Below are 26,250 nucleotides of genomic sequence, written 5' to 3' on the forward strand. Positions count from 1 at the left end.
GGTTAGGTTATCAGTTTATCCACATCTATAAAGTGTACAATATATTGAAAGTAAGTTTATGTTTGTGGGGTGGAGAGTGGAGTGAGCCAGTTTCTTTTTCTGAGCATGAAGTATGATTTAAAAGTCAACAATCAAGTTTTAGGTCTTAGCACATTGCTTTCTGCAGCTAGTAGAATGACTCCTTTCAAATCTTTTCCCCCTTCACAAAAAACTCCCTCTTTGACATTAGAGAACAAAAGTTCTTTGCTGTGGCCACCAAAGCCTTTTTTTTTTTTTCTTACCTCATGTAAGAAAGTAAGTACCCTTACTTTCAGGGGGTAAGGTTGCTCAAGGTATTTATTACTTTACTGATCTAGACTAGGAATCGACAGTTTTGTTTGTTTGTTTGTTTATTCTGTAAATGGCCAGATAGTAAATAGTGTAAGCATTGAGGGCCGTCTGGTCTATAGCAACAACTCAACTTAGTCCTTGTAACACAAAAGTTGTTAGCCACAGAAAACATGTAAATCAGTGGATATGGCTGTGTTTCAATAAAATTTTATCTATAATGACTAAAATTTGAATGTCATATAATTTTCATTATATGTTACAAAATATCCTTCTTACGGTTTTTTTTAAATGAAAATACAGAAAGCATTCTTTTTTAAAATTTTTTATTTAAATTTCTTAAAGTTAAAGTTTTAAAATTCCAGTTAGTTACCATACAGTGTAATATTAGTTTCAGGCGTACAATTTGGTGATTCAACACTTACATACAAAACCTGGTGCTCATCGCAACAAGTACCCTCCTTAACCCCCATCACTTATTTAACCCATCCCCCCCACCTCCCTTCTGGTAACCATCAGTTTGTTCTCTATAGTTAAGAGTGTGTTTTTTGGTTTGCCCTCTCTCTTTTTCCCCATGCTTGTTTGTTTTGTTTCTTAAATTCCACATATGAGTGAAATCATATGGTATTTGTCTTTCTCTGTTTTAATTTCGCTTATTAGCACAATGCTCTGTAGCTCCATCCACATTGTTGCAGATGGCAAGATTCCATTCTTTTTTTGTGGCTGAGTAATATTCCATTGTGGGTGTGGGTATGTGTGCATACATACACCCCCCCACACACACACCACATCTTCTTTATCCATTTATCTATGGATGGACACTTGGGCTGTTTCCGTAGTTTGGCTATCGTAGATGATGCTGCTATAAACATTGGGGTGCATGTATCCCTTTGAATTAGTATTTTTGTTTTCTTTGGGTAAATACCTAGTAGTGCAAAATTGCTAGATCATGGGTAGTTCTATTTTTAACTTTTTGAGGAACTACCATACTCGGTACTGTTTTCCAGAATGGCTACACCAGTTTGCATTGCATAAAACCTTTCTTACCTCATAGGCCATAACAAAACAGCTGTAATATCTGGACCCCGGATCTAGACTTGTTGGAAGAATTATTGGTTTTGCTTGCTTGAAAGTTTCTTTTTTTCTCAATATAATTTTTGATGATATCTGTTAGTATCTTGAAGGAAACCAAATTATTTACCCTAAATAGCTTAAGTTTTTAAAGTAGGTTTCTTGCACTATGTGGTAGTGTTCCATCTATTCCTTTTTATTAAGGTGAGTTCATTCTGTTTGTTTGGTGCTGGAAATACTAAAGTGAAGGAGAGAAGGGAAGTAAAGTGAAGGTCCAAGCAATTTATAATCTAGTGAGAAAAGGATCTCATTTAAAATGTACCCTGTACATGGCTAGGGTTTTACTGGGGGAGAGCATGTAAAATATAAGGAGTGGTGAAGCCGAAGGTAGCAGACAGGAATGCACAGCCTGTTGAGAAGGGGCTTATCTAGGACTGAGGGGAGCATAGATTTCTTGTTGTTGATGGCAAGAGATGAGGGAATAATAATTGGCACGTTGTAGAATGGATTACAAAACTGAGATGGAGCCAAGCAAATTAGAAGACTAGGCACCAGTTAGTTGGGAGCTGTTTCAGTCAGGTATGAACGAGACGATGAGGCTGTCACGAAGGGACGAGAAGTAGTGGAGGCCAGGTGAGCGTTTTCTTTAGAGCCATAGTAAGCAAATGACAACTAATATTAGAAATTTGGCCAAGGTTCTTAGGATCTGAAAGATGTAAATGAAATATGTGGGTAGTGAGGGAAATTAATTTACCACCTCCATCCTCTTCTCCCATTTATTAGGGAAGAGCAGAACTGACTACTTCAAGAATGAGTAAACAGTCAAAAAAAGATCAAAATAGTCAGTAGTACAAAACAAGGGGAGCGCTGTTCTTAGGGGACAGAGAAAATACACATTTGTGGAAATGATTCAAATCTAGGAAAAACAAGTAAATTTTATTGAAATATGCTTCAAATTTTCAATAAATGTGCATATTCTTTTACACTTGATCTTAGCCAAAAGGCCGAGAAGCGATGTGTGCATATTCTTTTGAAACAAAGTATGTAAGATGGTAGTTAAAAGACAGGTGAAAAGAATTCTGGCTGAGAATATAGGAAAAGATGAAGGGTATGAATAAGAATTATAAGAAATTTAAATTCAATAGCTGAAGTGAAACATCTATTAGAAGCAGTAAGGAGCATAATCAATAAAGCAGAAATTCAAAGTATAGATAGGACAGATTTCGAGGACTGTATAAATTGAGGTGATGGATATGATTAGAACCAATGTCACTAATATGGAACATTGAGATTATAGAAAGGAGATTGTGGAAGATAGGAGACCTCTTCATAAGGACCTTTGATTCTTTGGGAATTTAGATTTGAATTAGTAATCAGGTGAAACAAAATACATACATATACACATACATTTACAACTGTGAGCCCTTGACTTATGTCTTACCTTGATAAACATTCATGTGATGATTATTCTCATAGTTTGTTTTAGAACTATTGAGAGAGAAAATGAAAGCAGATATTGAATCTTCTGAGAAGTAGCAGTCTATGGATTAGGTTATGAAACCAGGGAAAGAAGTGTGGTGGCTTTGCAAATAAAGAACAATGTAAACAACTTTATTTATTTATTCATTTATTTTTTAATGTTTATTTATTTTTGAGAGAAAGGGAGTGTGCATGGGAGCAGGGGAGGGGCGGAGGGAGAGGGGGGATAGAAGATCTGAAGGGAGCTCTCTGCTGACTCAGAGTGCCTGATGTGGGGCTTGAACTCACCAACTGTGAGATCATGACTAGAGCCAAAGTCCAAAGCTTAACCAACCAAGCCACCCAGGTGCTCCTGTGAACAATGTAAACAACTTTGAAACATTGTGTGCAAAGAATCATCACAACTCCATAACTATTAGATATAGAGGTAAAAGAGTGAAAGCTTCTAAGTCTGGGATTTGAGAGAAGTCTGTAGTACATGCATAAGAACATATTAACAAAACCTGTTGGAAATGTAAAGAAAGGGGACTTTCATCAAAACAGAGGTAGATCGTGTGTGTGTGTGTGTGTGTGTGTGTGTGTGTGTAAAGAAAACATGAACAATTATCCTAACCAAATATGAAGTTAAACTGTGTTTGCATTATTGCTTTGGTATTAACATACTTAATTCACACCATAAACTACAAATACTTCTAGTTATACTGCGTTGTCCTCTACTGTACTTGAATAAACCTACTGTAGAATTTTACTTTTTGTGCTTTATTTGCAAGTTAACATTTTAATAATTATCATAAATAGTTATCTGATTTGCATATTCTGGTTCATAATCCAACTGTTCTGTGGATCAACCACAGTTCTCTTATTATTCATGCCAAGACTTCTATATTAGTCTGAAAATCTATCCTAGACTGCATTTCTGTTTCCAGTTTTCTGAGCTTTTTATAACTCTTAAGTATAGTGCTTTTTTAATCAAAAGATTGAATCATGCATGTGGTAGTATAATAATCTTTCTGACCCACTATTATATGGAAGCTAATTTTTATTATTATATGTAGTATTTTTTAAACTTTTATAGCTCTGTGAGCTTGATATTCAAGTGGTATTTAAGTGATCCATTATCATTTGTCCTTTCAGAATATATATTGAAATGAAAAATAGTTGGCCATGCATACTAAGAACTGAAAAATTTAGGAAATGTTATTTTTTGAGAATCAAATTATAAAATAGATTTAAAAAAGATAAAATAGATATGCTTAGGAGTGGTCATATTAGAGGGGCAGAATGAGAGACCAGATTAAGAAGTTGGCTGTTATGTAACTAATGATACTAAAATACCTAGAGAAACTTAATCTGTGAGAAGTAGGGTCTGCTGGAAATGGAAAGAAGGAAATATCTGTAATAACCATGTGAGCATTAGCTATAGAAGGAGCAATTGTTTTGGAAAACCACAGTGTTCTCAACAAGTATCTCCAAAGATGTAGAGGAATCAATGTGTCAAGTTGCAAGAAGCCATTAAAACTAGAGTCTTCTAACCCCCTTTACTATTGTATTTTTTTTTTATCAATTTACATTCCGAAACGTTAACTCTCTAGGTAGTTTTTCTTACATGTAGAGACTGTACTGGTTAGACTTCCACAAATATCTGATTTTTATCATAGATCTTATTTTTTTGGCTCCATATAATGCATTCATTTATTGGCATATATACTTTAATTTCTTATATGAACAGAATTGGCTAGAAGTACCTGACTACTAAAATCTGATGTACTGAAGAAGTCAGCCTTTAGGATTTAAAACTGAGTACTTACCACCAGAGTGCTAGAGGTACAAATGTGAAATAGATAACATTCCATGAAGGCTAGTTAACTTTAACCCCAGGTGATATATTCCTGCTATATAATGTCATATAATCTGGTATATCCTGCTAGATTTTTTTTATCCTGTCCTTGTCTGCTTTTGCTATGAATTTATGGGATCAATATTGCAAGGAAAACTCCATTTTTTTCTGAGGCATCGATCGTGCCTTCAGTTCCTCTGTTACCTGTGAATAGCGATTCTTATTCATTTATCCATGCCTTAACATTCTCCTTAAATACATGTAACTGCAGGTTAATGATAAAGTGTGCTGTATGGTATTTTTTTTTAATATTTGAACTATTCTCTATAAGCAAGTAGTATAGAGATAAATCTTTATCTTACTCCTATCTATATTCTCTACAGTGCCGCACAAAGTGTTTTAAGTCATTTGAATCAGACCACAATATATCTAAACCTAGCTACAAATAAATGTAATCATGAAATATTTTTCTCTGACCTAAATGTACTCACCCTTAAGGTAGACATTGGGTCATCTCGTCTTGGTAGGGAGTTTGGTATGGCAGACATTAGTTAGCTGCCAACTTTGGCAGAAGGAAAGCATTAGTTTCTGTCCCAATGGCTGCCACATAGTAAGCATTAGCTGAACATTTGATGGATGAGTGAACTTATGTGGAAAGTTATATGGTAAACTTTGAAAACCATAATACATGAAGTTAAATGAAAATAGGATGGCTTCTGGTTTCTGATCAGAGATGCGGAGAGTTGGAAAAAAACTCAGTCCCAGTTTTAAAATAAAAAGGTGGACAAACAACAAGTTCACAGCTTTTCTTTAACCCATTGAGTGCTGAAATGGCAGGGCAGTGAATCTAGGCTCAGAATCTAAGGAGAGATACTCTTTTTTTGCAGAGAGAAGCACAGTACAAGTACTGATTTACCTGGGCAAGACACAATCAGACACTCACAGAAAGAATTCAGCTAAAATGATTGTTGAATTGGTGGAGGCCAAGTGTGTACTGGTGAGGAAAGGTGAAACTCCTGGTGGGCACAAAAATAGGAGGACCCCAAACTCCTATGTAGATTTTTCTTCATGAACCCCATCAGCCAATAAAAGAAAATCTCCCCTTGGTGAAGGACTGGAGGAGGACTACCGCAGCCACTGCAGGAACAATAAACTCCACCTGGACTCCTCTTCCCTTTTCTGTTATAGAACAAAGCCATATTCTGTTGGGGGAGGTGCAACAATTGTTGCCTTAGGACACTGGTGGAATCTCTTTGTAACTGTGGGATCGGAACAAGAGGAAAAACTCTCAAGCCCTAGGGGAGGGGCAGGAATATCTATAGGAACCAGAACTATACCAAGGGAGAGGAAGGACTAAAAAGGCATATACATGAGATCAGGGACACGGTGCTTAACTAAGACTAAGTCTTGATCAGAAGATCAAAGAACACTCTCCCCTATTTTTTTACTCCCTGCTGCCAGGATAGCAAGTGTCAAATAGTAACTTACAAGAGACAGATCTTTTCTGAGCACAAAGCCTTAGAACTAAGTGTGGAGCAGTTAGAAGAATGAAAAAATATTCTTATGGCAAACTGAATTCCCCATCCCCAACACAAGGTATCACTGTAGAAACTTGTGGTCTGTGGTGCATTAGGTGTGGCCATAGCAATGAGAGACGTCAAACCTAGCTTAACTCCTAGTTAACATTAATTCAAACCCCTGTGCTAAAAGGCCTAATGGAAATGTATACTCATTTCGAAGCCTAAAATTGCCTTAGTCTTTACTATCATACACATGATGACAGTAATACATAAGATCTTTAATAAAATTTACAAAGCATATGAAAAAGCAAGAAAATATATATATACTTCGAAGAGACAAAGCAATCATCAAAACTAGACATAACAGTGACACATGTTAAAACTGTGTCACAAGGTATTTTTGAGTAACTAGGAATTACATGTTAAAAGCTCTTGTGGAAAACCTGGACAGCATGAAAGATCAGGTGGTTAATTTCAGCAGAGATAGTGTTGAAAAATATATCAAAAATTGAGTGGAAATCCTAGAAATGTTTCTAAGGTATTTTTTTAAATTAAAAAAAATTTTAATGTTTATTTATTTTGAGAGAGAGACACACACACAGAATGTAAAGCAGGCTTCAGGCTCTGAGCTGTTAACACAGAGCCTGACGTGGGGCTCGAACTCATGAACTGTGAGATCATGACTGGAGCTGAAGTCAGAGGCTTAACTGTAAAGTCTATTTATTTACTTTGAGACAGAGAGAGAGAGAGGGGCGGGGGGATGCATGTGGGGGAGGGACAGAGAAAGATGAAGAGAAAGAATCCTAAGCAGACTGGGCACTGACAGTGTGTAGCCTAACGTGGGGCTTGAACTAATGAACCATTAGATCATGTCCTGAGCTGAGATCGAGTTAGATGCTTAACTGACTGAGCCACCCAGGTGCCCTTGGAAATCATAGAAATTTAAAACACAGGGTGGTCTGGGTGGTTCAGTCGGTTAAGTGTCCAGCTTTGGCTCAGGTCATGATCTCACAGTTCGTGAGTTCTAGCCCTGTGTCCGGTTCTTTGCCAACAGCTCGGAACCTGGATCCTGCTTCAGATTCTGTGTCTCCTCTCTTTCTCTCTGTCACTTCCTGGTCACACTCTGTCTGTCTGCCTCTCTCAAAAAAAAAAAAAAAAAAAAAAAAAAAAATTAAAAAATTAAATTTAAAAAAGAAATTTAAAACACAGTAACAGAGATGGAGAATGCCTGTGACAGGATCATAAGTAGAATTGACACAGACAAAAAAGAACCAGCAAATGGGAAGATACATCAACAGAAATTACCCAAATTGAAACACAATGAGAAGTAAGAATTAAATAAACACCCAAGAACCATGAGACAATATCAAACGGTACATGTCATTGGAATCCCATAAGAAGGGAGGTAGAGAAGAAATATTTGAAGAAATAATGGCCAATATTTTTTCCAAATTAATGATAGACACTAAACTACAGATCCAAGAGGCTCAGACAACATAAAGTGGAATAATACAGAAAATAAAAATAATTTTAAAATGTAGTCATATTCAGACATAAAAACAAACAAAAATTCTTAAAGGTAACCAGAAAAAAAATTATTGATATAGCAATAATAGAAAGCTAATACAAAATGCAGAGTAAGAACCAGGTAAGAATTAGAGCAGATTTCTCTTCAGAAAACATGGAAGCCGGAAGATCATAGAGTGACAACTTTAATGTTGCTGAAGGTGGGGAAAAACTTGTGAAACCAGAATTCTATGCCTAATAGAAATATCTTTCAAAAAAATGAAGTGATAAAGTTTTTTTAGATAAGCAAAACCATGGGGATTTTTTTATTAGCAGACAACGCTGTAAGGAATGTTAAAGGAGCATTGTCAGGCAGAAGGTACATGACAGGGCAAAGGCACTTGGATCTGTACAAAGGAAAGAGCGTTGGAAGTAGAGTAAATGGAGGTAAAATTTTTTTCTTTATTTTAATTGCTCAAAAATGTGTATAAAGCAAAAATAGTAGCATATATAGTTTATAGCATATGTAAAAGTAAAATACATGGTAACAGTAGTACAAAAAATTAGAGAGAATTGGGAATATACTGTTGTAAGGTTCTGACACTACACATGACTATGTAATGCTGCTTGTAGATTCTTATTAATTAAATATTATATGGTAAGCCTAGAGCAGGGGTCAGGAAACATTTTCTTAAAGGATAATATAATTTATATTTAACCACTTGTGTTATGATCTCAGTTGCAACTACTCAGCTCTTCCATCATAGTATATAAACAAATGGTCAAGTTTTAATAAAAATTCACGGAAACAGTTTGCTGGTCCATAGGCCGTGGTTTTCAGTCCCTACTCTAGAGCATCCATTAAATAAAAATGTAATACAGAGAGGCATAAATGATAATTCAGTAGGGGAGTTCAAATAGAATCATAAAATATCCTCAACTCCAAAGAAGGCATAAAATGAGGGAAAAAGACAATAGATGGAACAGATAGACAACAGATATTTGAATTCATCTATAGCAATGCACATTAATATGAGTAGTCTAAACACACCAGTTAAAAGGCAAAGATTGTCAGAAATATTTTTGAAAGAAAGAAGCAATTATATGCTGTCTACAAGATACTTTAAATAAAAAGATGTGGTAGGCTGAATAAAATCCCCACCCACCCCCAATATTTCTATACTCTAATCTCCAAAACCTGTGAATATGTTATCTAACATGGATGTTTTTAAAGGTTACACATGTTTAGATCAGAAAGGTATTAGGGATTTTCTGGTTAGGCCCAGTCTAATCCTGAGTCCCTAATGGCTTAGAACCCTTACAACTGCAGTTAGAGAAAAGCAACAATAGAAGGCGTGGGAGAGAAAGTGTGAAAGGGACTAGGTCCCTTGCTGCAGCTTTGAAGATGGAGGAAGGCAGGGAATTTGGGTGGCCTCTAGAAGGTGGGAACAGCTCTCTACTTACAGGTTTTAAGGGATTGGGGACCTCAGTTCCTGGGGAATTGACTTATTTGAACAACTGAGTAAGAAAACAGATTTTCCCTAGAGCTTCTAATAACGTATAGAGCCTTGCCCACACCTTAATTTTAGCCCAATGAGACCTGTATTAGAATTCTGACCTACAGAACTGTTAAGATAATGTATTTGTGTTGTTTCAAGCTTCTAAGCTTGCGATTGTTTGCTGTGGCAACAACGGAAAACTAACACAGATAACTTAGGTCAAAAGTAAAAGGGTGGAGAAAGATACATCATGAAAACACTTAACAAGTGGGCTAGAGTAACTGTTAATATCAAACTAAGTAGACTTCAGAACAAGGATTATTATAAGGGACAAAAAGAGACATTGCGTATTATGTCTGGCCTATTTCTGTTTGCTAATGTTTTTGAGGTTCAGCCATGTTGTAGGCATGTATTAGTACTGTGTTCCTTTTTTTTCCCCCCCAGGTGAATAGTATTCCACTGTGTGGATATTCATTTTCTGTTTATTCAGTGGTTAATGCATATTTATGTGGCTTCAGGTTTGGGATTGTCATAACAACTTTGCTATACGCATTTGAACACAGATCTTAATGTATACATGTGTTTTCTATTCATTTTTGTTGGATAGATTCTCAGAGAATTGTTGGATCATATAGTAAATTTATTAACTTTTGAAGAAACTAGCATACTGTTTTCCAAAGTGGCTGCAGTATTTTATATTCATAGTAGCAATGTATGAGGGCTACAGTTTCTCCACACCATCACCATTTTCTGTATTTTTGTTTATCGCTACTTTTGGGGCGGGATTTAGCCATTGTTACCATTGTTCTAGTCTATGGGAAAGAAAGGAAGCTAATGTAGGGCATCAGATTTTTTTTTTTTTTTATCACTTGTGCCTCCACATTGTGAAATATAGTCTGTAGCTGGGTTGCCATATGCCCAACAAAAAGGGGGAAACAGATTTGGGGCAACAGTCAGTATTCTGTAATACTTAAATACAGAATATCTAATTCACAAAATGTAGCTGTTCATCTTTCAGGCACTGACTTTCATCACGTTACAGTTCTATATGGATGTCTAGGGTGAGCAGCAATAGGAATATATTTACTTATTGGTGGTTTATAATATGCTGTAATGCTGTGAAAATCAACTATTGTTTAAAATTCTGTGCAGCCGTTGAAGGTTGTTTTACAGTAGTATTAACGTATATTGTATGCAAATTTTAAAATATATAGTGCATTTCATTAAAAATTTAAAGAAATCTGTCAAAATATTAACAACAGAATTATAGGCAGCTTTTCATTTTTTTCCTTATATGAATCTGCACTTGAAAGTTTTCCAGAGAATCATGTATGAGTTTTGTAATCTTTATCAATTTGTATTAATTTAGTAACTTTGTTAGTACTTTTCCCTCAACCTATTTAGTTTTGTATCTTAAGGCAGCCAGGGAAAGAGTTGTGCACGAAGATATTTACCATAGTGTTACTAAGAATTAGGTAACTACTTTAAATACAGAAATATCCAGTGATAGGAGAATGGTTAAATAAATATAAAACATTCATTGATTACTATATGTTATGCAGCCTTTTAAAATTTTGTTGTAAATAGTTTGTTTTTTTAAATTTTTTTTTAACATTTATTTATTATTGAGAGACAGAGAGACACAGAGCATGAGCAGGGGAGGGGGAGAGAGAGGGGGAGACACAGAATCTGAAGCAGGCTCCAGGCTATGAGCTGTCAGCACAGAGCCCGAAGCGGGGCTCCAACCCATAGACTGTGAGATCATGACCTGAGCCGAAGTCAGACGCTCAACCAACTGAGCCACCCAGGTGCCCCAATAGTTTTTAAAATAATGTGGGAGAAGTGCTTACACTTGTAATACATGAAATAATAAAACACAAAATTGTTTGTATAGTGTGTGATTTCAACTTTACAGAAAAAAAGAAAATATTTCCCCCATGTAATTATAGTATAGGTGGTTTTTCCTTTATTTCTTTCCTTCTTTTTTTTTTCAAAATCTTTTCTGCTGGTCTTTATCTTAATAATTTCTCTCAATGTGTACAAGTTTTTAAGGTATATGTATTTTTAATGGAAAAATGAAATATATCTAAGAAATGAAAGAAAAGTTGAATGTGGGAAGGAGTGAGATTAATTTCCACATTCTGTTGTAATCTTATTCTTCATTTAGATAATTCTTACATTTGTTCTTTATGCTGCAACTGTATTTGAATATATCTGCAAAGATAATTAGATTATATTGACGATTTAGATAATGTGATACTGATAATGTTTTAAAGTTTATTTATTTATTTTGGCAGGGGGAGGGAGGGAGAGAGAGGGAGCTTTCTAGTTCATTGACTTGTTCTTCTGTCAGCTCCATGTTGATTTTGAGCCCATCTATTGATTTTTTTTTTAATTTCAGATACTGTACTTTATAGTTTAAAATTTTTAATTTCATTCTTTTTAATAGTTTCTTTTTCTTTTTTCTTTTACTGTGAATGTCTGTCTTTCAAGAGTGTGCTTCTTGGCAAAAAGTTACATAGTAGGTTCTTTAAATCTTTGTTGATTCCAGCATCTAAATTATCTCGGGGTTAATTATATTATATGGTGAAAATTGGCCAGAATTTCCTCATTCTTGATATATCAAGTAATTTTGGATTGTGTCGTGAACATTTTGAATATTTCATTTCAAAACTCTAGATCTTGTTAAGTCTCCCCAGAGAAATCTTTTTGTGTTTGTTTGTTTCTTTTCTCCTTTCTTTCTTCCCTTTTTCTTTCCTCTCCCACCCCTCCTCCCACAGCCAACACAATTAGGTTCATACTACAAGTTTGGCCTTACTTTCTGTGGTGGTGATGGTGGTTTCAATGTCAGTTTTTATTTTATTTTATTTTATTTTATTTTATTTATTTTATTTTATTTCGTTTTATTTTATTATTTATTTATTTGTTTTTAATGTTTATTTTTGACAGAGAGAGAGAGTGTGCGCAGGCGCCAGCAAGAACTTGAGGGAGGCTGAGTGGGGTAGGGGCAGGGGGAGGGAGACACAGAATCCGAAACAGGCTCCAGGCTCCCAGCTGTTAGCACAGAGCCCGAAGAGGCTCGAACTCACGAACAGCAAGATCATGACCTGAGCCAAAGTCGGAGGCTCAACCAACTGAGCCACCCAGGCGCCCCTATGTCAATTCAGTTTTTAAAGTCTTTTCTGTGCTTTTGAGTCCTCCTTGCATGTCACCCCGAGGGGTTAGTTTGGGACTACAGTAGTAGTTTATGTCATAGATTAATTTTCAGAGTTTTTGCTGTGCTTCTTTGGGTATGTTTTGAGCATACATAGCTTCGGGGTGAATCTAGGGTTTTTGTCAGTTCGTACACAGAAGTAGAGAATCCCCTGACCTGCTGTATTCTTCTCTAGGATAACCCCACACCCTCTGCCTTGTTCTGTCAGAGCTTTGCTTCTCATGCTATCACATGGTTCCACCAAACGGGCCCACTTTGTCACAAAATGGTGAGAGAAAGAGAAAGAAAAAATGATGGAGTTCCCCACTCACTGTGCACGCAGTAGGGTCTTCCTTTTTTAGTGTTCTATCTGAAAAGATAGCTTTATCCCTCTGGGTCTTATGTGCACCCTTCACTGCTACCACCTACCCCCAGGGCAGTGTAGTTCTTCAATTAGACCTGGCCTTGTTGCAAGGTTGGAAGTGAAAGAAGGGAAAAGAAAAGAGGATTCTTTTCTCAGTCCCAGAAAAATGGGATTGGAATTTTTGCTCTTGGTGCCTATTACTTAGTTCAGCCTGATGGGAGCTCAAAGCTGGGACATGAAGGAAAAAAAACCCAAAGCACTCAACACCACTCTTTGAGTCCTTGTCCAATATTCCTGCTAGTGTTTACATTTCAGAGTCCTCAAGAAGTTGTTTTTAGTATTTTGCCCAGAGTTTTTAGTTGTGATCAGTGGGGGAGAGAGGCTTGCAGTGACCCTCCATGTTGGATCCGATTGGAAATCCTACTAGTAATCTATTACGTGCTGTTTTGTTGTTTCTTCTATTTGTGACCAGATGTCAGTCTTATTTAGAGACCAAATTAATTTCTGATGTATATAGAAAGCAGTTTGAAAAAATCAATAAAATTTTTAACCAAATTAAGGTAATTCTTCATTGTGTACAGAAATAAAGTATTAGCACAATTATTTACTTTTCCACCATAGAAATAATTTCAGATCATTTCAGAGGTTTTAAAATTTCAAGTCTTCATTTAAACTTAGAATTAAGTATGTAGTTGTTTCTGCCCATTTTGTCGGGTTATCCCTATGATGGCAGATTGTAACTGATCTCTTAGCTTCCATCTTGTCTCCCACTTTCTTTTTTTTTTTTAATTTTTTTTTCAACGTTGATTTATTTTTGGGACAGAGAGAGACAGAGCATGAACGGGCGAGGGGCAGAGGAGAGGGAGACACAGAATCGGAAACAGGCTCCAGGCTCTGAGCCATCAGCCCAGAGCCCGACGCGGGGCTCAAACTCACGGACCGCGAGATCGTGACCTGGCTGAAGTCGGACGCTTAACCGACTGCGCCACCCAGGTGCCCCTTGTCTCCCACTTTCAATCCAGTATTTACACAGCAGCTAGAATCATCTTTCTCAAACATGAAATAGATCTTTTTCATCATTTTAAAGCTTATGGTAGCTTCTCATTGTACTTATCAAATCTAGACTTCCTCCCTACAAAATTCCAAGTTCAATGGTTGTTCCTTCTTCCACAGACCTCATCTTAAATTCCTAGCCTTTGAGCCATCTTGGCTTTCTTTTTTCTTTTTCTTTCTTTCTTTTTTTTAAAAGCAAGCTTCTGCTCTAGGGCCCTCGCAGGTTGTGCCTTTTGCCATTGATATTTAAATGGTTCTTTTTTTCTTGTTACTAGAATCTCAAATCAGGTATCACCTCTCCCTACAGAAAGCATCCATCCCCACTGAATATCGCATTATTCTGCTGTATTTTCTTTATAGCTATTATAATTATCTGAACTTATCTGTTAAGAATTCATTTTCTTTTCTCTTGCTTCCCTCTACCCCCACATTTCATTCTGTTTTGTTTACTATAATACTTCCATGTCCTAAAACCTGTCTGGCACATAGTAGGTTCTCAGTAAGTAATATTAACAAGGTTTAAAAATGGAGAGTTGCCATTCCTAAGATGGTATGATAATGATATCATCAATATGACTATTTTATCATGTTTTGCCTTGCAGGGCTTTTCATTCAGTATTATTCCATCCACTTTCCTTCTCCCTACACCCACTCTCAAATTCCTTCACTCTGAAGTTGAAGTGATCTTTTTAAGGCTGCAAACCTTACCATGTTCTATTTTTCCTTAAAACAGTTCTTTCACTGCCTTGCTATTCATCTTGACCCAAATCCTAAATGTGACCTTCACAGAATTCTGGCACATGCTGGTCTCTAGTGGAGTGCCTTTTATGTACTTCTTGGTTAGTGACCCCTCCCCTCTTATAGTAGGGTGTGTTTAATTAGTGTTAAAATGTAGGAGGTACTCAACACATAATTGTTGAAAGAATAAAGTAGAAGAGCTATTACATGATCTAGCTGCATGGTTAGAAGTTTGAACCAGTAAATGCATTTATTAATTAGGGCCCATTTTCAAATTTGTGTAGATAACTAAATATGTTCATTTGGATAAAATGCTCAATAAATAACTAATTTGAATAATATTTTTTATTCTCTAAAAGGATAGTTGAATATTGTACGTTGCACATTTCCTAGCAAATTTAAAGAAGTCATTTTTTTCTTTTACGTATTCCTAGTTATTATCAGGTTTAAAAATCATCTCTGCTAATAAGTAATTTATACTTTATCATAAAATGGTAAATAGAAATCAGTTTATGGATTTACAATTTTTCTTTGAAACTCAGATTCTATAATTCTTTAATGTCATAACAAAATAACTTAAATAAAACATTTTTATAGATCAATTGAAATGTATTTGAAACTTTATATAAAGGAGACTGTAAATACTAAAACATTTTTGATATTGTACTTGAGGATTTTAGATTACCGTATTTTAATGTGATTTAGTTTAGTAAATCACTTGTAAGAATAAAGATATGTTTGAGTTTTTACCCTTGGTTCTTCATCACAGCTTTAGGATTTATAGTTAAAATGCCCATTGTACCTTTTAAGTAGATCTTTGGTATAATAACTTGTTCAGTTAGCTATCATTTAGGCATAAATAGGATTATTCACCTTGGTTCATGGATAATTTTTATCCTTCAAATAGTTCAGTTTAATATTTCATACAAAAGGGTGATATTTAATAATTAGCTAAGTTAATCACTTTGGGGAAATGGATATCTTTACATTAAAAAAATTTTTTTAATGTTTATTTATTTTTGAGAGGAGGGGAGGGGCAGAGAGAGAAGCAGACATAGAATCCGAAACAGGCTCCGGCCTCTCAGCTGTCAGCACAGAGCCCATCGCAGGGCTCAAACTCATGAACTGTGAGACCATGACCTGAGCCAATGTTGGATGCCTCACTGACTGAGCCACCCCAGCACCCTTGGATATTTATATTTTATTGAGGTCTTGTCCACCAGATGTTAAACCAGTCTTAAAGTATTTAGCACTGATTGTAATCAAGGGTGAAAATGGCAGGTGCCCAAACAAATCTGTTTTGCAGGAAAAGGTATTTATTTATACATTGAAGAATAATAATAAAAATATTTTATAGTTATTATTTGAAAGATTTATAAAAATGAAATAGGACTTCAGTGCTAGATATACTCCATTTTATTTAGCAAATAATGTTGTTATTATATTTACTTAGGTACTTAACAGATAATTTAACATCAGGATTAGGATTACCTAAACCAATTAGATTTTCTTTGAAAAGCTATTGTGTGTTATTTTGTTTTGTTGGTGGAGGCGTTTCATTTAAACATTTGTTAAGATTGGCAGCAAAACTAAAAATTTCAGGTAGTCAAGGTTTAAACCAAATCATTATTTGAATTTTTGTTAAGAAAAAAATACAGCAAAGGGCAAATTATATAATAATCACCCTTGACTTTAATACTCTTTCTATAGGTTTAAGGAAATATCTTCAAATGTCCTTTGTTAAGACATTTACCTCTGAAGAAGCTCTTCTCAAACTTGTGCATCTACTTAGTCTAAATGTACTTTGTACTTGTCTAAATTACAGCATTGGCATTGTGTAGCTCTTGTAGGAAAGTGCTTTTCAAGCCCACGTGGTCCACAGGAGGCCCACACAGGCCAATCGCAGTGTTCTGCTTGGCATCTCCAAGTCTGCACCCTTCCGCCAAGAATCAGTACATGCTACTGGTCATATTAGGGTCATGTACAGTGTTGACATAGCTTAGTGCAGCCCACTACTCCTGCTGGAAAATGAGATTGAAGCTTGGCTTGTAATAGTGCAAAGTAAATGATGACACGCAAAATACTGAATAATCACCTGTTTGGGACAAATTAAGTTGCCTTCAACAAGACTCACTTTTGGGGCGCCTGGGTGGCGCAGTCGGTTAAGCGTCCGACTTCAGCCAGGTCACGATCTCGCAGTCCGTGAGTTCGAGCCCCGCGTCGGGCTCTGGGCTGATGGCTCGGAGCCTGGAGCCTGTTTCCGATTCTGTGTCTCCCTCTCTCTCTGCCCCTCGCCCGTTCATGCTCTGTCTCTCTCTGTCCCAAAAATAAAAAAAAACAAGAAACTCACTTTTAGCACAGTAGAAGCTTATTATTTTGGACTAAAAAAGACTCATGGATCATCAGAATAATCTAGAAAAACATTTAAAAGTAGGGAATCATAGACCCATCCATGATTATCTCCATCTCATCTTTCTCTCAGTTTCTCTCTCTCACTGTCTCTCTCTCTTCTACCTCAAAAACACAGCACACATGCATGCACAGTCTCACTCTCACTCTTGCTCTCTCTTTAGGATCCAGAGAGGTTAATTTTACATTAGAATTCTGTTTTCCTGATCGATTCCTGGTCTACATTTGTTCCCCCCCCCCCCCCCCCCCCCGAGACATCAAGCAGCTTTAAATCTATGGAATGCCTGGAGAAATAACAATATGCCCAGAAATGACAATCACAATAAGTAGAAACATTTGCATTTGTGTAGTACTACAGGTTAACTTAAATTAGATAATTGTACTTGTGATTATCTTTGAAATTATACCTTTCGTTTCATTTGCAGAATCATTAATAATTCTTCTTAAAACTCATTTTATTCTGGTGCATGGGTAATATTGTAAACTATCCTAAATGAGATAGTTTTAGTTTAATACTAGATTGACTATAGTTTTAGTTCTTTATCTTGTCTACATTTTATCAATCTCAAAAAAACATAAAGTTAATGAAGTAGGTGGCTTTATATTTCAAGAATGTAATTTTATTTAATTCTGCTATTTTTTCTACTCTCTTTATATCATATTCAGTATTTGGTATGATTATCATCAGGAAGGATATTAAATTTTTTTAATGTTTATTCATTTTTTGAGTGATAGAGACAGAGCACAAGCCGGGAAGGGGCAGAAAGAGAGGGAGACACAGAATCCAAAGCAGGCTCCAGGCTCTGAGCTGACAGCACAGAGCCCGATATGGGGCTTGAACCCATGACCTGAACCGAAGTCGGATGCTTAACCAACTGAACCATCCAGGTGCCCCAGGAAGGATATTAAAAGAATACCACAGAACTTGACAGAGTTGTATAACCCTTTAAATAAACTTCTTGTTAATTAAAAAATTGATCAGAAATAATACGTTTTAATTACTAGAAGAGTTACAGTTTTCAATTATTTAAATTATAAATAAGTTTATTCCCTATAACATATAGAACTAATAGCCTTTTAGTTGTATTCCACCACTGAATCCAGCATGTTAAATACATTAATTAATATGTTTAGAAAAATCATAGCTAACATTTATTGAGGAATTACATTATGCTACCTGCTACACTAAACACTTTACTTGAACTTATTTAATCCTTACAACCACACTTTGTGGTAGAAACTGTTTTCATCCCCCCATTTTTCCAAATGGAAGAAACAAAGATACTGAATGGTAAATAACAGCAAGTAAATGATAGAGCATGTATTCAGGTTTGTCTTGCTTGAGACTTAACTTTAGTTGTGATGTAATGATGCCTTTACTTTAAAATTTCATTAAATGGAATGTGGCAATTTAGTTTTCCAATCCAGGTTTTTTGTTCCCAGAAGTTACTTTGAAATTTAATGAAAGATCATCAGTAGTATATTTTTTCCTTTAAAGTTAAAACCACCATGTTTAAATAGACTCCAACACATATTTATCTGTTTGTTATTTCGCCATATATAGACACACATATTTGCATTTATACTTGAAAGTTTTCAGTTTTTTCTTCTGCAGTTGATTTCTAGCTTCATTTCGTTATAGTCAAAGATATGTATGATTTCAGTCTTTTTATATATTGAGACTTGTTTTGTGACCTAACATATGGTCTGTTCTGGAGAATGTTCCATGGGTACTTGAGAAGATTGTGTATCCTGTTGTCGGGTACAGTGTTTTATATGTCTGTCAGGTCTAGTTGGTTTACATTCTTATTCAAGTTGTCTATTTCCGTATTGAGCTTCTGTCTAGATGTTCTGTCTATTACTGAGAATGGTAAATTGAAATTTTCAGCTATTTTTGTAGAAACTGTGTATTTCTCTAGTCAATTCTGTTAATGTTTGCTTCATATATTTTCATGTTTTATTTGTTTGGTGCATATGTTAATAATAATTATATCTTCCTGGTTAATTGACCCTTTTATTAATATATAATGTCCTTTTTCATCTCTTGAAACAGCTTTTGACTAAAGTCTATTTTGTCTGATATTAGTATAGCCACAGTATGTCTTTTTTTGGGACTACTTTTTACATAGAATACTCTTTTTCTACCCTTTCACTTTCAATCTGTTGTGTCTTTGAATCTTAAGATTTGGATCTTGTGGACAATATAGAGTTGTGTAATTTTTTTAAATCCATTCTGCTAATCTCTGTGTTTGACTGGAAACTTTAATACAGTTAACATTTAAGTAACTGCTGATAAACAGTACTTAATTCTGCTATTTTGCTATTGTGTTCTCTGTGTTTTGTAACCTTCTTACCCTTCCTTCCCTTCATACTGCTTTTTTTCTTGTGTTTAGTTGATTTTTTTTGTGGTGACCATTTGTGGAATGCCTTCTCATTCCTTTTTGTTGTTAATTTTTTTTTAGATATGGCCTCTGTGGTATTACAGATATTACATTTAACGTCCTAAACTTATAACAGTCTACTTCAGGTTGATACCAAAACTTCATAGCATACAAAATATTCGGTCCTGTTCAGCTCTGTCCTTCTTCCCTTTTTATTTTTGTTTTCTTTAAATGTTTATTTATTTATTATTTATTTATTTATTTTGAGAGAGAGAGAGAGAGAGAGAGGAGAGAGAGCGCGCGCACGCGAGCACAAGCAGGGATAGGGGTAGAACGAGGGGAGAGAGAGAATCCCAAGGAGGCTCCACCCTGTCCAGTGCAGAGAACCTGATGTGGGGGTGGGGCTTGATCTCCCGAACCACAAGATAATGACGTGAGCCAAATCAAGAGTTGGACACTTAACTGACTGAGCTTACCAGGTGCCCCTATTTATGTTTTTTTAAAAATGTTAATTCCAGGGTAGTTAACAGGTTATATCATTTCAGGTGTACAATATAGTGATTCAGCAATTCCACGTATTATTCACTGCCTCATCAATATAAGTGTATTCCTTAATCCCTTTTACCTAATTTTACCTATGCCCCCCACCTCTCCTTTGCTAAGCATCAGTTCTTCTCTATACTTAAGAGTCTGTTGCATGGGTTCCCTCTCTTCCCCTACCCCATGTCGTTTACTTGTTTTTTAAATTACACATTATGAGGGGCACCTGGGTGGCTCAGTGGGTTGAGCATCCGACTTCGCTAGGTCATGATCTCGCGGTCTGTGAGTTTGAGCCCCGCGTCGGGCTCTGTGCTGACAGCTCAGGGCCTGGAGCCTGCTTGGGATTCTGTGTCTCCCTCTCTTTCTGCCCCTCCCCCGCTCATGCTCTGTCTTTTTCTCTCTCTGTTAAAAATAAACATTCAAAAAAATTAAGAAAAAATAAATTACACATATGAGTGAAATCATGTGATATTTGTCTTTCTCTGGCTTATTTCACTTATTCAGCATTATACTTAATAGCTCCATCCATGTTGTTGCAAATGGCAAGATTTCATTCCTTTTTATGGCTGAATAGTATCCTATTGTGTGTATGTGTGTACACACACATGCACGCACACACACACACTGACAAATACCACATCTTTATCCATTCATCTGTTGATGGACAGACATTTAGGTGCTTCCATAAGTTGGCTATTGTAAATAATGCTGCAATAAACATAGGGGTCCATGTATCCCTTCAAATTAGTGTCTTTGTATTCTTTGGGTAAATGCCTCAGTAGTGGAATTACTAGATCATCTGGTAGTTAGTTCTATTTTTAATTTTTGAGTAACTTCCATAGTGCCTATACCAGTTTACATCCCTACCAACAGTGCACAAGGGTTCCTTTTCCTCCATATCTTTGCAAAGACTTGTTGTTTTCTGTGTTTTTGATTTTCATTCTGACAAGTATGTGGTCATATCTCACTGTGATTTTGATTTGCTTTTCTCTGATGATGGATGATATTGAGCATCTTTTCATGTGTCTGTTGGCCGTCTCTATCTCTTTGGAGGAGTGTGTCTGTTCATATCTTCTGCCCATTTTTAAATTGGATTACCTGGTTTTTTGGGCATTGAATTTTAGAAGTTATTTATAACTTCTATTTTGGATACTAACCCTTTCTCAGATATGTCATTTATACATATCTTCTCTTATTTAGTAGGTTGCCTTTTAGTTTTGTTGGTTGTTTCATTTGACTTGCAAAAGCTTTTTATTTTGATGTAGTCCCAATAGTTTCTTTGTGCATTTGTTTTTCTTGCCTTAGGAAACATCTAAAAGGATGTGTTGTAGCCAGTGTCACAGAACTTACTGCCTGTGTTCTCTTCTAGGATTTTAGTGGTTTTCTGCCTCACATTTAAGTCTTTAATCCATTTTGAATTTATTTTTGTATGTGGTATAAGAAAGGGGTCCACAACATGCAGAAGGTTGAAACTAGACCACTTTCTCACACCATTCACAAAAATAAACTCAAAATGGATAAAGGACCTGAATGTGAGACAGGAAACCATCAAAACCTTAGAGGAGAAAGCAGGAAAAGACCTCTCTGACCTCAGCCGTAGCAATTTCTTACTTGACATATCCCCAAAGGCAAGGGAATTAAAAGCAAAAGTGAATTACTGGGACCTTATGAAGATAAAAAGCTTCTGCACAGCAAAGGAAACAACCAACAAAACTAAAGGCAACCAACGGAATGGGAAAAGATATTTGCAAATGACATATCGGACAAAGGGCTAGTATCCAAAATCTATAAAGAGCTCACCAAACTCCACACCCGAAAAAACAATAACCCAGTGAAGAAATGGGCAGAAAACATGAATAGACACTTCTCTAAAGAAGACATGCGGATGGCCAACAGGCACATGAAAGATGTTCAACGTTGCTCCTCATCAGGGAAATACAATCAAAAACCACACTCAGATATCACCTCACGCCAGTCAGAGTGGCCAAAATGAACAAATCAGGAGACTATAGATGCTGGAGAGGATGTGGAGAAACCAGGAACCCTCTTGCACTGTTGGTGGGAATGCAAATGGTGCAGCGCTCTGGAACGCAGTGTGGAGGTTCCTCAGAAAATTAAAATAGACCTACCCTACGATCCCCAGCAATAGCCACTGCTAGGAATTCATCCAAGGGATTACAGGACGTACTGATGCATAGGGGCACTTGTACCCAATGTTTATAGCAGCACTCTCAACAATAGACAAATTATGGAAAGAGCCTAAATGTCCATCAACTGATGAATGGATAAAGAAATTGTGGTTTATATACACAATGGAATACTACTTGGCAATGAGAAAGAATGAAATATGGCCTTTTGTAGCAACGTGGATGGAACTGGATGAGTGTGATGCTAAGTGAAATAAGCCATACCGAGAAAGACAGATACCATATGGTTTCACTCTTATGTGGATCCTGAGAAACTTAACAGAAACCCATGGGGGAGGGGAAGAAAAAAAAAAAAAAGAGGTTAGAGTGGGAGAGAGCCAAAGCATAAGAGACTGTTAAGAACTGAGAACAAACTGAGGGTTGATGGGGGGTGGGAGGGAGGGGAGGGTGGGTGATGGGTATTGAGGAGGGCACCTTTTGGGATGAACACTGGGTGTTGTATGGAAACCAATTTGACAATAAATTTCATATATTAAAAAAAAATAATAAAATAAAATTTCTTAGAAAAAAAGAAAAAAAAAAGGGGTCCAGTTTCATTGTTTGCATGGTCCTGTCCAGTTTTCCCAGCACCATTAGTTGAAGAGACTGTCTTTTTCCAATTAGATATTCTTTTCTGCATGGTTGAGATTAATTGACTGTATAATTGTGGATTTATTTCTGGGCTTTCTTTCTGTTCCATTGATCTATGCAGTATATGTAGTCACTGAAATCTTTATTTCTTAGGTTGTGTTCAGCTAGGGTTTTGACAGATAACTTCTTTGAATGCCAGGAGCTAAACAAAACAGAACAAAACACGCACACACACTCACACACACAAACAAAACCCACAAGAAACAAACAAAAACCAAATCTCTACTTGTCTTTGCAGATTGGTTCTGTGCCACATCAGTCTTTCATCACTTAGCCAGGCTTGCACTCTCTTGAGTGATCAGTAGGGTGGAAGGTTGTGGTCCTCTTATTTCCTATAAGATCATACTTCTTGTTCTGGACATGCCCATGGACTTCTACATTTTCCTAAATACATGGATGCTTTTGAATGTCCTAATTTCCCGAGGAAACTCTCACCAGCTCTTGCTCCAAACCTTAGGTGGTCTTTTTAATGTTTTAACTTATAATCTTTTGTGCCAGGCATCTGCTTGTTCTTAATTCAGTTTGCAGTATATTCAAGAGCAACGCTCACCACTTTTTTTTGAGTTACAAAAAAAGAGATATTTTGTGTCAGACCTTCAGGTAGCTCCTAAACAAGTTAGAACAGAATTACACAATATTTTGCAATTATGGCCTACGTTGCTCCCTCCAGAACCAGATACCAGTTTCCCACACTGGAAACTGCATTCCTCTTCAAGATTGCTATGATACCAAGAAGGGGCTAGGGTAAGGGCAAGTAAAAATGCCACAAAGCTATCAAGATGTCTCTTTTTTTCATGCATTGTTCATTTGGTTTTCATAAATCTTTGGCTGTTTTCTAGGATTATTGCAAAGTTGGTGTGCTTATTTTTGATGTTTCTGTGGGATGATGAGAATTTGGAGTTGTATATTCTGCCACTTCACTGATGTCACACTACTTTCTTTTGAAAATTATTCTCTTGATGGTTTAATAGGAATAACAAATATTATTAAAATTAGATTATCTTAAAATTATCCATTTGAAATATTATTTATTGAAAAGTTTCTGTATATTTGCTTTTTACATCTGATTTTATGTTATCTAAATAATTTTGACCCCTGCCTCAGCGCTGAGGAGGCTGGATGGGCGGGTTGGGTGCAATGGCTCTAGTCTGGGCAAAGGCACCTTCATGTTCTCGCCCTGACACTGGTGGTTGATCCAAACTAGTGGCCATGGCCCTTGATTAGACTGTTTGTGGGCTGGTTGTGCCCCAGCCTGGTGTCCGTGTGGCTGGTATGGAGCCCACTCATCCACTCCCCTACATGTAAATGATGAGCAGACTCGACAGGGCCACAGTGGCCTAGGCCAGCAGGAGGGAGAACCACTACTGGTAGGTGTGCAACGGAGAGAAATTATGTGAGTCATTCCAAGCTTTGTTAAGAGTTATCTTGATCAATGAAACACAGATCTTCTTAACAGAGTTGAGAAATTGGGCTGGCCCTTTGTCCAGTTATATCACTCTTCTGTGTCATCTGTGTTTAGTCTGTTTATTTCTCCAATGTCTATCAGTCGGTTGCTAGGAAGAGGCCCAATGTTTGTGTTTTCACTAGATCAGTTTCAGAGACTGCTAAAAATTAATCCAGACTGGAAAACCCGTAGATTTAGGTGCTGGTGACAGGTCACAAAAATCATGAGCCCTCATTTTGAAGAAATTTATGCCATCAAGCTGTATGAAACTATGGTATGGCAGCTTCAGAAGAAGAAATACAAAGTGCTTGGTATAAATGAATGACAGAATACAGGGTTCCAGAATGATGTCAGCTGCTTGAATTTGCTGGACCACTGTGATCAACTCCTCACTTCGTTAAAAGATATCAGAAGTATCTTGGAGCCAACGAGAGGCAGGGTCACCCTTCCCTGGCTTTACCCTTTCATCCCTGTGCAGAAAACGTAGGTGGCAAGTGGGAGAAACCATGAGAAATCAAGGGACAGAAATGGGAAGAACAAGTGAATAGTCTGCCTGAAGTTTTCAGAAAAACTGGTTTTGTTACCAAAGCTTTCACCAGACTACCGTACCTGTGTGAAGGGGACATGTATGGTGGCTATTATGTTCAGGATGATGCTGCCTCTGTTCTCAAACTTGAATAAACACGTGGAGGCCCAAGTCTTCAGAGCCCACACCAAGAATATGCACTCCAGAAGAGGGTATGCGTTTGTGGTTGTGTGACGGGGAGGACCTTTGGGGATTGCCATTGTAAATATCATGTAAGGACTTAAGAAGCCCAAATACTAATTATTTCTTTGTAGTGTGTAAAAGGAATGTTTTTTAAAAAACAAAACTCCAACTCTTTGAGGATTTTTCTCAGCTCTTAGTAATACAGGTCACATTCCAATTTTGGAGATATTTTTTTATACTTAATTGCAGTAGGGGACTCATTCCAGTCAAAGCAATAGCCACAACCTCACATGGAACCAATATATGTGGATTGTTTTTAATAAAATGAAGACTGGTGATAAAGCTGTCCATTCACTTGCAAATATTTGGTTATAAGTTATAGCACTGATACTCTTTCGTGTTTAGAAATCCTTTCTATCATTCGAAAAATGTTTTGAATCTTGACAGTAAACATTTTTTGGAGATGAAAAAATAATTTTTAAATATATATACATTTATTTAAATATATATATTTGTTTAAGTATTAAATATATTAAATATATTATTTAAATATAAATAAATTTATTTAAATAAGTGCATATATTTATATAAATATATATTTATTTATATTTAAATATATATTTATATAAATATATTTAAATATAAATAAATATATGCACTTATATATTTATACAAATATATATTTAAATAATATATATTGATTTAAATATATATTTAAATGTGTATATTTATATAAATATAGATATTTATTTAAATATATATATAACTTAATATGACCATTAAATTATTAGAATGTAGATAATAATGATAGAGAAGATGGAAAATTATTGAATAAGGATTGTTTTGTATTTACTGAGCACTGGTCTTAGACCTGATGGTAGTCCTTTGATTTTTAGCACAAATAAATTAGCCTAGAGAGACTGTTCTTTACATGATTCCTGAAATGAGGTAATGTCCTTAGTGGCTACTGTCTTCATAGATGCTGAGTCCTTATACTTTGATTTACTATATATCCACACATGACTATACCTAATTCATGGATTTTTGAAGGATTTACTTTGAATGGGATTTTAAATTTAATAAAAAAGCATTTCAGGAGTAATATTCATTTAAAAAAAACAAAAGGTTTCAGGTCTTTACACTATTTATGTCATATTATCCTGTCACAACTAAATGTGGCTATCCATAGCTTTGGTTTTTAACTTAGTTTAAAGCAAATCTTTTTTTGTTTCTTACTATTAAATATTCATCACACACACTTGGTGACATTTCTCTAACAATTTTGAGATAAACTTTATTTTTTAAATTATGTAATACTTTTTGGAATTCATACCTAGTATGAT

The 26,250-nt window shown here is 36.0% G+C and overlaps 1 protein-coding gene and 2 pseudogenes across 7 annotated transcripts in view; 2 read left to right on the forward strand and 1 right to left on the reverse strand.

The window, feature by feature from the left end:
- The window catches only part of TBC1D5 (TBC1 domain family member 5), a 550,248-nt gene that overhangs the window by 247,535 nt on the left and 276,463 nt on the right, over nt 1-26,250 (forward strand). The window lies entirely within an intron of this gene.
- Nucleotides 2,303-2,414, reverse strand: LOC115524416 (annotated as a pseudogene).
- LOC115523772 lies at nt 7,865-25,229 on the forward strand (annotated as a pseudogene).

This window comes from Lynx canadensis, chromosome C2 (assembly GCF_007474595.2).
Source record: "Lynx canadensis isolate LIC74 chromosome C2, mLynCan4.pri.v2, whole genome shotgun sequence".
Classification (NCBI taxonomy): Eukaryota; Metazoa; Chordata; class Mammalia; order Carnivora; family Felidae; genus Lynx; species Lynx canadensis.